We start from the raw sequence: 11,000 nt of genomic DNA on the forward strand, positions 1-11,000 counted from the left end.
TTGCATGTTCTTCACATGTACCCCAAAACCTAAAATGCAATAAAATAAATAAATGGGAAAAAAAAAGAAAGCAAAAATCACACTCATATTCATAATATGAGTGAATCAACAGAACAAAGCATATAGCAAAATAGTATAAAAGGCAAGTTAGCAACATCCCACTTGAAAACAAAAAAAATCAAGGCCCCAAAGTATTCTGTAATAATTTCTGAGTGATTGACAAAGTATTATCTCTCTGCTTGCTCTAAGAAATCTTGGCACATGTGTACAGTCAATCTTATAGTAGCCAATAGGTAAGCACAGACAGTGTTTTTACTTGGGCTGTTCCTATTCACACACCTGCAGCAGACATCTCATAAGATTATGTTTTCAGAACATCAGGGAATAAACATGGCCATCCTCAGGTCACACACAAAAACCTTGGAACTAAAGTAATCCTTTTTTCCTGGAATAAAGGAATAGACTAATTAAAAGAACATCACAGTATTTTATTCACTAATATGAATCCCTGCTTGTACAGAATGGAACTCTCTGAAGGCTTAGTCTCCAAACATTGATCTCAGAATTAAAACAAAGAACAAAGAAATAAAAGCCACAGTTAACATGTCCAAAATAATGTATTTATTTAGTTCTATTAAAGGAGTCAAGAATTTTATAATTTAGAAAACTCGTCACTGAAACCCACAAGCCTGAGATGCTTAAAAGTAGACAAGCCTCTTGTTAAACAACTTAATATTGTATATTTTTGAGCAGTTTTGGCTTTGTAGAAAAAATGAGAAGAAAACACAGAGAGTCCCCATATAGTCCCTTACCCCCACCTAGTTTCTCCTATTATTAACCTCTTACATTTGTGTTGTATATTTGCTGCAACTAATAAGCCAGTATCAATACAGCATTACTAACTAAATCCATAGTCTACATTACAGTTAACTCTTTGTATTGTACATTTCATAAATTTGACAAATGTATGACATGTATTCACCATTACAATATCATACATAATAGTTTTACTGCCCCAACAACCACGTTTTCTACCGCATCTTCTCTGCCCACTCCCTTACTGCTACACCTAACACTAAGATAACACTAATTTTTGTATTGTCTCATACAATATGAAATAATACTGTATTGGATTCATACAGCATGTAGTCTTTGTAGATTGATATCACTCACTTAGAGATATGCTTTTAAGATTTGCCCAGGTCTTTTGTAGATTAATAGCTGATTTCTTTTACTGTGTGAATATATCATGTATCATATGAATGTATTACAACTTGTTTACTCATTCACCCATTGAAGGACATGTTAACTGCTTTCATTTTGGTAATTATTAATAAAGTTTAAATAAACATTTATATACACGTTTTTTATGGCTATAAATTTTCCAACTATGTTGAGTAGATGACAAGAAGCATAATTTCTGGATTATATGGTGTATTAGTCTGTTTTCACACTGTTGTAAAAAACCTCATACTGGGCAATTTATAAGGAAAAGAGGTTTAATTGACTCAGAGTTTTGCATGCCTGGGGATACCTCAAGAAACTTATAATCATGGCAGAAGGCAAAGGAGAAACAAACACCTTCTTCACAAGGTTCCAGGAGAGAAGGCGACGGGGAATGCTGTACTTTTAAACCATCATATCTCAAGAGAATTCACCATCACAGAAATAGCATACGGGAAATCCGCCTCCATGATTCAATCATCTTCCATCAAATCCCTTCCCTGACACGTGGGGATTACAGCTCTACATGAGATTTGAGTGGGCAAACAGAACCAAACCATATAGTATAGTAAGGGTATATTTAATTTTATAAGGAACCATCAAACTATCTTTCAAAGTGGCTGTACCATTCCACATTCCTACCAGTAGTGAAAAAGAATTCTTGTTGCTTCACACTCTCCATAATATTTGGCACTGTCAGTGATTTTGATTTTTGGTCATTCTAATAGGCATATAGTGATATTTCATTGTTGTTTAATTTGAAATTCCCTAATAGATATTTGATGTTGATGATTTTTTCATAAGTGTTTTTCTCATTGGTTAATTTCTTTTGGTGAGATGTCTGTTGAGATTTATTGCCAGTTTATTAATGGAACTGTTTGCTTACTTACTATTCACATTAAAAATTCTTTGCATAGTTTGAATATCGGGAGTTTTAAAATGTCAGATATGTTTTTTGCAAATATTTTCTCACAGCCCGTGGCTTGGCTTTTCATTCTCTTAACAGTGACTATTACAGAGAAGTTTTAAATTTTAATGATGTTTAGTCTATCACTTTTTCATGGAGTGTAATTGTGGTGGTGTATCTAAAGTAATCACAAAACCCAAAGTGACAAAGATTGTCTCTTGTTATTTTGTTATTTATAATGATATAATATCATATAGTATATAATTTAAAACTGTGAACAAACATAGTTTTCTTTCTTTATAATCTGCATAAGTTTTCTTTGCTTGCCTGATTGCAGTAGCTAGGATTTCCAGTACAATGTTTAATACAAGTGGTGAGAATAAATGTCTTTGTCTTGTTCCTGATCTTAGTGGGAGAGTATCTAATTTATCACTATTACATATGATGATAGCTGTAGGGTTTTTGATAGATGTTCTTTACCAAGTAGAAGTTCCCCTCTATTCTTATTTTGCTAAGAGTTTCTACCATGGACGTCTGATGAGTTTTGTCAAATGATTTTCTGCATCTATTGATATGATTATATAATTTTTCTTTCTTAGTTTATCAATGTGATGGATTACATTAATTGATTTTTGAATTTTCAACCAGTCTTGCATACCTGGAATAAATCTCACTTGATTTTGGTGTATAATTATTTTTACAAACTATTGCATTTAATATGCTAATATTTTGTTGACAGTTGTTATATCTGTTAATGAGAGATACTGGTCTGTAGTTTTTCTTTCTTGACATATCTTTGATTTAGGTATAAAGATAATGTTGGCCACACAGAATGAGTTAGGAAGTATTTATCCAACTTACATTTCCTAGGAGATGTTGTAGAGAATTGTATATTTCTTTCTTAAATGTTTGGTACAATTCACCAGTGAACCCATCTAAGCCTAGTTCTTTCATTTTGGAAAAGTAATTATTGATTCAATAGATATAGGCCGATTTAAATTGTCAGTTTCTCCTGGTATAAGTTTGAGTAGAGTGTGTCTTTCAAGGAACTTGTTCATTTCATCTGGGTTATCAATTTATGGCACCGTTGTTCATGATAGTTCTTGATTATTCTTTCAATATATTCTTGATAGAGATATCATACAAATCTTAGTTTAAAGTTGAATTTTGGCCAGGCATGGTGGCTCACACCTGTAATCTTAGCACTTTGGGAGGCCAGGTAGGAGGATCATTTGAGGTCAGGAATTCGAAACCAACTTGGCCAACATGGTAAAACCCGTCTCTACTAAAAATACAAAAAGAAAATAGCCAGGCATGGTGACAGGCACCTGTAATCCCAGCAACTTGGGAAGCTAAAGCAGGAGCATTGCTTGAACCTGGGAGGCAGAGGTTGCAGTGAGCTAAGATTTTGCTGCTGCATTCCAGCCAGGGCGGCAAAGCAAGGCTCCCTATCAAAAATAAATAAATAAATACATAAATAAATGTTAAATTTCAAGCCTGTTCTTTGAGTAAGTGAACAACTTGATTTTGTTTGAAATGCATGTATTGTGAGGTGCACAGAGATGGGGTTGTTATTTAAACTGATATTATGGGAAGCAGGAATTTGTGCAGAAATGGGGTTTCAGTTTTGTAACATGGTAAGCTTTCATAAGCAACATTAAATAACCAAGATTATAAACATAAGCTTAGAAGTTACATAAAGGCAAACAAAAATATAACTCTGCATTAAATGAGCATACCTAAACGGAAAATAATTGATTCAAGAAAAATTTGAACATGTTACTTTGATTGTGTATATTGACATACAATATAAAATCAAAAAGAGCTACAAGGTTATCTTGAATTTTCCTCAGGAAGTTTTCTTTTGGATGTATTGAGCATCTTGGATATTTATTCCCTTTTACCAATTTTGGGAAGTTTTCAGCCAATAGTGTTTCAAGTAGTTTTGTACTTTATTCTCCCTTTTGTACCATCCTCCTACTTCTAATATACATATCTGGATAACTTGGTAATTCCCTACAGCACACTAAGGCTCTTTCTGATTTTTTAACTTTACTCTCTGTTTTTTCAGCTTGTATTTTTTAATGCTCTATCTTTAAATTTTCTGACTTTCTTTTGCTACCTCTGGTCTGCTCTGAGACCAATCAAGTAAATTTTTTATGTCAGTGATTATCCTTTTCAGCTGTAGACTTTCCATTTGTTTGTTATTTATAGCTTCTACTTCTCTGTTGAGATTCCCCATGTCTTTTCTTTTATTATTAATATATTTTATACTTTTTGAAATATTAATACATTTGGCCCTCTATATCCATGGGTTCTGCATCTAAGGAGTCAACCAAGTGTGGATCAAAAATATTTGGGGAAAAAAAGTTAGTCGCATCTGTACTGAACATGTGCAGACTTTTTCTTGTCATTATTCCCTAAACAATACAGTAGAACAACTATTTACATAGCATTTACATTTATATTAGGCATTATAAGTGGAAATAGTGTGTGCTATTCTCATCAGGTCATATAACAACTTCCTTTTTTTTTTTTTAATCTTCCCAATATTTTCTAAGTGTAAGGCTGAAGGCACAGAACTCTGAAGACCTAAAATTGAATGTAGCTATAAGAGTGAAAATATCCTGAGGAGAATTCAAGCAGGAGCCTTTTTGTCAATCAGAAGCACCCACAATGGACTATTATGTAAATAAGAATTAAACTCTTAGTGAATTAAGCCATATAAATTATAGGATTCCTTTCTGTTAGCAGCCAGGATTACCCTGATACTTGAATTAATACACATATATTAGTTCTGGATAAAATATTTTGAAGTAAGTAAAAAAGTCAAGAAAGAGGAAAAAATTAAAATTATAAAGCAGGGAGTCTTTTCAAAGAGGACAGTAAGGGAAAACACAGTTGTACAAAAATAATTTAATGGATATATACATTTTGTTTTGGTTTTATGCTTTTCTCTACCCAACCATGGAGAAGTCTCCAAGGATTCACAAAGTTATTGTCACAAAGAGAATACTCAGCAACACTTTGTTAAATAAATCAATAAATGTAAGATTTTACTATATCATGTTTATTTTATATCTTTAGTACTTCTTGAACCTAAAGCCTCCAATCTTTATACTATCATTCACTTTTTTTTCCAGTTTAGTCCTAATAATTCTATCCTGGAAATCTGAATAGGGCTTTTACCTTCAGCTTCTTCTCCTTTTATCTAGTACCCATTTACTTCTAGAGTGATGTTTCTAAGCTCAATATACATAAGGCAACTCTGCTGCTTAAAATTCTTCAGTGACTCATCATCGTCTATGACTCCAAGTCCCAGTTCCTAATTATGTCATGAAAGGTTATTTTTCTTTCCTACTCATCCCTACTTCTCTTATGTCCTCACACTATATGCTTTGGGCATAAATATCTGAATATACCATACTTTCTCATTACTGACATATACATCCTATGGTTCTTTACTTTGCCCTTAAAGTGTCTCTTCATATGTCACTTGTAGTGGGATGTGCCCCTGACAAACATGGCTGACGCAGCCTGGAGATGCAAGTTGCATGAATATTTAAAACAATTAAGATCTGCATTTGTTAAGTTTGCCCAAGTAAAAGAGTTTATAAAGGAAAGATCCATGATCATATCAGATCTTCTTATTGCAAATCTTTTTATTTTACAATAGAAAAGAAAACAAACTGTTATATAAAGTCTTTGGTTCTTTATAGTTGATTTTTGTGACTTTGTGCAAGTATTTCTAAATTAATCTAAATCTCAGTTCCTGTCCTGTAAAATAAAATGTATGTAACATCTATATAAAGTTATTGTAAGATAAGATGATATTATTATTACTCATAAACTTTTGTTCCAGCTCCAAGGGGAAAGCACTATACCATTGCATAAATACTTTCCACAAAACTTATTATAAATTTTAAAAGTTTTTAAAACTCTTACTTGAATTTTATTAGAAGGACAAATTTGACTAATATTTATTGAGCCCCAGGCATATGCCCAGAAACAGATGGATCAAATTTAATAATTACAGCAGCATTTTGAAAAAAAAATGACCATTTCCACCATTGTAGAAGTTGTAATACAGCCCCCAGAATCTTCACATCTGGAAATGCAGTCCAGAGATATACCCTGCAGCTGCTAGCCCTTGTAGAGCATTGCCTCAGTTGAAGAGAGCTGCTTCACCCAAGGTCACAGGCCCTTCACGATTCAAAATAAATGACTAATTTAGAGCTGTAAAGGCCCATATCTCTCAACCCAACTCCATATAACTCTGAAGCCTCACCTTATCTTCAGAGTCCACTGCAGGCCCACCTAAGGTTCTGTTGCATCACAGCTTAACTTCTTTTTCTGTCCATTTCAGTTTCTTTCCCTTCTTTTCACAAATAATGATGCAAAGAACACTCATTAATAAACTTCCTGCACTGTTTTATCTGTGTTGGAGTCTGTTTCTCTCTAATAGTCATGACTCAGATGAGAAAAGCAAAAACATTTTACAGGCTGCAGAGATGTTTCACATATCCTCAAAACCAAGACATTCTGGTGTTGTCCTTTTTTCTGCCCTTTTTAATGATAGCTCCATGGAGGTTCCAATTCACTACACGAAAGTAATTGACAAATTGTGAGTATATCATATAAATAGCCATTTAGAAACTGCCTATGATTTCTGACACATGCTCACTCTTGTGTATCCTTCTTTACAAGTTGAAAGGTTGGAAACTGTCTGCACCTCAAATTAGGACACAATCTGTCAGAGAGTAGTATTTTTTTAACTCCCTTAGGACTAGGACAGAGTTCTTAGAAACAGGACTGGAAGACAAACTATAAGTTATATGTAAAGATATACTCAACCACATCTCTTTTGTCCTTAGAACATCATTTACTCTCCTAATTTTGGGGGTTACCTTTTCTGTTTCTTAGTTTCTGCCATTGTTCTATACCTCTGATCATCTGGGCACAATGACATTATTGCTTCTTTTAATACACCTACATCATATTTATTATAACATCCCCTTAGTTATTTGCTGCATATTACTATCACTGCTATCTAATATTTAGTAAGACATCTCCAACAAAAGGCCAATACGTACATATTTGCTGTGTATTTGACCAAATTCTATGGCGATAAAACATTGCTCAACAAAGATATTCAAAGGATCAGACTAAGTTAAGTGCAGATAAGTGTGTATCGTGTGGGACACAGGGCCATTTTTCTCTGCTAGTATAATGTAATAAATGATAGAGGAATCATCCAGCCAGGGGCCCTCTTTATTCCCCATAAAAACATTCCTAAATTGTCCTTCAACCAGAACTAATGTATATAATAAAAAATGCAGCGGCAATGAAGTTGGCAACTGTGTCTTAATGAATATGTGCTTGGGAAAAATATGCTTAATTGACAGCCTTGGAAACATAAGCACCATTGCTCCAGGAACAGATACAAACAGATACAGCATAAAATGTTCCTGTGCAGGCTTCTCTTATTGCGTCCCTCTGGACAGGCTGGTTTTGACATATGAAAAGGCAATTAAATCTGTTTAGCTTGTGCAAGGCTGAAAACAAGGCATGTGCAGAGCCCCCATAAAAACAGGCATTAGGTTTGTTTTATTTTTTAAAACACTTTTTTTTTTTTTACTTCCTGGCAATAGAATCTTTGAACTGAGATATTGGTTTTTCTAAAGGTGTCACTCAACCGGAGAATGTTTTTCAGTCTTGCAAGAAAATTTAAAGTGAACTTGTTGATGGAATAAGTGAGAATACAGGGCAAGTGGTCTCACCTATTCAAATTGGCATAATAGTCTTAGCTTCAAGAATCATAACCACTCCATTCCTTCCCACAGATTCTTTTGACAAGTTATCTGGTTTATAATCCACACAAGCGGATTGCTGCTAGAGTTCAGGTTGAATCTTTTTTTCTTTAGGAGCTGGAAATCAAACCAAGGGAGCTGTTAAATGGAAGAATCATTTAGCACATTTACCATTAAGAGGGTTTAGAAAGTTATTATAAAGGAAACCTTGAAACTATCAGTTCAGCGCGCAGTAGTAGGCAATGAAGGCAAAGATGATAGGCTATGTTAGTATCAAGAGAGAAAGGAACAATCAGATATAATTCCTTTATACAACAGCTAATTCTTATTTTCCATAGTAACCTCAGAAATCTGTGGTTCCTCTATTGCAGACAAAAATTATTATCATGTGCTGGACAGGTAAATATGACATCTATTGCCAAAATAACTTATAACGTTCTGAGAGTAAAGAACGGAAAGGAGTCACTTAGAAAAGGAGAGGAATAATAATAATAGTGAAGATTATATATTATGTCCATGCACCAGAAAATACATCAGCATGTGGCATGGTAAGATACATTGATAAGTTTAATAGTTGCTACACGGAAAAAGGATAAACAATATATTTCCATTTTGAACATGAGAAAACCAGCTCAAAGAGATTAAGTAGCTTGACAGGGTCAAGGAGTTAGTAAATGGAGCAGCTGAATCCAAAACTAATGTTGCACTTCAAAGTCTATGCTGTTTAATGATACTCCAGTAAAGTTTTCTTATTAATTTTCATTAGTATATTTTTGACATTTTTTTCAATAATCATTGACTTGTAAATTTTATATATCATATGTATGGAAAAATTAGGTATATGTAGATATGAATATAGATTGAGATATGGATTTGACCAAATGTGAGAGACATGGAAAGACATTATTTTAATTGTCATAAGAACTTGTGCTCTTTAGTGGTTGGAGAAATGGCTGCCTTCAGGTTTGGAAATATGCAAGATGAGCCTGGATTTCTGATCCTACCAGGGAATAAAATATTTTCAAAGATTCTTGAGCCATGTCAAGAGAATTCAGGAGTCAGTTTGAAGAGATCTTACTGAAAATACATGGGAAAAATTTAAGCATTAACATAAATTAATAACTGTAATGAGTTGAAATGCATAAAGTATATTTAAATCCATAAGTATATAGAGATAACAATATTAACAAAAGAAACCTGACCTATCACCATTGGAGGATTCTACTGAAATTGGTTATTATCATGCAAAGCAGTCATAAGGTGAAATAATTTAGAATTTATCCTCCTCTTTTTATACACTTTCCACCCCTGAGTAGTCCAATAGTAGTTGTGAGAAAATTCTATTTACAGAAACATCCCAGCTAATAAATTGAAGAAATAATAATAGAATAGCAAAGTTTTTTAACCTTTAATGGACTAAAGGATCCATACATCGAATACCAACCACTCCTAGCATTCCATAAAGAAAGACATTCAGGCATCATGTACCTTGTATTGGAGGGACACAAAACCTTGTGATGTCATCTGTATCAGTCAGAGTTCTCCAGATAAACAGAGCCAATAGGAGGTATTTATATGGGCGGTGTGGCAATCTTAGCTTCCACTATTAGTGGTATCAGTGTTGTTTCTTTTGGTGAAGGCATTTCTTCTGCTCAAATTAAGGTTTCCAGGCCAAAAGAACATAAATTCATGGAAACAGATGCAAATATTTTGCAAGAGGTTCACTAGGAGTAACAGTGAGTGAAGGCACTCTGATTTCTATCCTTTGAATCCTGGGCCCATGAAATTACCTTTTATATACATGGTTGCCATTTTAAAGCAAACTGCTTCTGGTGAACCTTATGGATAGGTATGGAGAAAAAGGCATTTGCCAGATCAATAGCTCTATACTAGGTACCAGGCAATGTGTTAACTTTCTCAAGCAATGAAACTATTCATGGTATAGCAGCTGCATTTGGTCAGCTTGACCACATTGTCAAGCTTGTAACAATTCACTGGTATTCATCAATATTAATCTGTCTTCAGCACAGGCCAAATCAGAGATTTGAACAAAGATGTGGTAGAAATTGTCCACCCTGCATCTTTTAAGTCCTTGAAGGTCTCAGCAATTTCTCTAGGAATTTAATATTGCTTTTGATTTACTATTTTCTTAGGTAGAGTCAGTTCTAATGGCATTCACTTGACCTTCCACACCGTAACAGCCCTCACTCCACAGATCAGGGAACTGATGTGAGAATTCTGCCTCTTGCTAAGCATTTCTATTCCAATTATACTTATGGAACTGGAAAAATAATTACAGGATGGATTTTTAAACCCACTTGACCCACCGTGTGATGAACATGAGGTAAAACTTCATAAGTCCATACTCTGACTAGATGGCCACAATAATGTTTTTGTTATTCTAGAATCAGTGTCAGTTCAGAGCCAATGTTAAGTCGCCTCCCACAGGCCCAATTATTTCTTTTTCTCCAATATACAGTTATTCTCATAAAAGGCCACAGAGCCCTTTAGGTTCCTTGGGAAAAGCCTGGTAGAAAGATTAACATTATACATTTTGGGTAGTATACCAGGGTGCTTCCTTAAGGAAACTTGGCCTCCACTTACTCAAAGGGTTCTGAGGGTGTAACCTGACTCAAGTCTGGACCTCGATTGAGGATCAAGAAGGAATTTAGTAGACTTCCTAACAATTTCACTACTGGGAACACTATGATCAATTAGTCTGTGTGAGCCATACTATTCTTATTGCTTCATTGACTCTGTTGTCTGTAATGGTAACCACTCCCACATTACCTTTAGCAGTTTAATGCTGTCTCTTGGCTGCTGCCACCCTAAGGTCCAATTACTCCCATTGCATTTAGGTTTTCTGATTGAGTGGCTGCAGTTCCCACTGTAAGGTCTGGCCTGCAGAGAAAAATGATCATGAAGCGCTTCAGGGATGCCAGGCTCCTCTCACAATTTTATTTCTTAAAATATTCATGATAAATATCCCTTCTAAACCTCCCCACTGTGAGCGAGTATCTTAAATGAAAAATCTACTCTAACATTCCAGTTCTCCAAAG

This window comes from Sapajus apella, unplaced genomic scaffold (assembly GCF_009761245.1).
Source record: "Sapajus apella isolate SASKATOON/1434 unplaced genomic scaffold, GSC_monkey_1.0 scaffold36, whole genome shotgun sequence".
Taxonomy (NCBI): domain Eukaryota; kingdom Metazoa; phylum Chordata; class Mammalia; order Primates; family Cebidae; genus Sapajus; species Sapajus apella.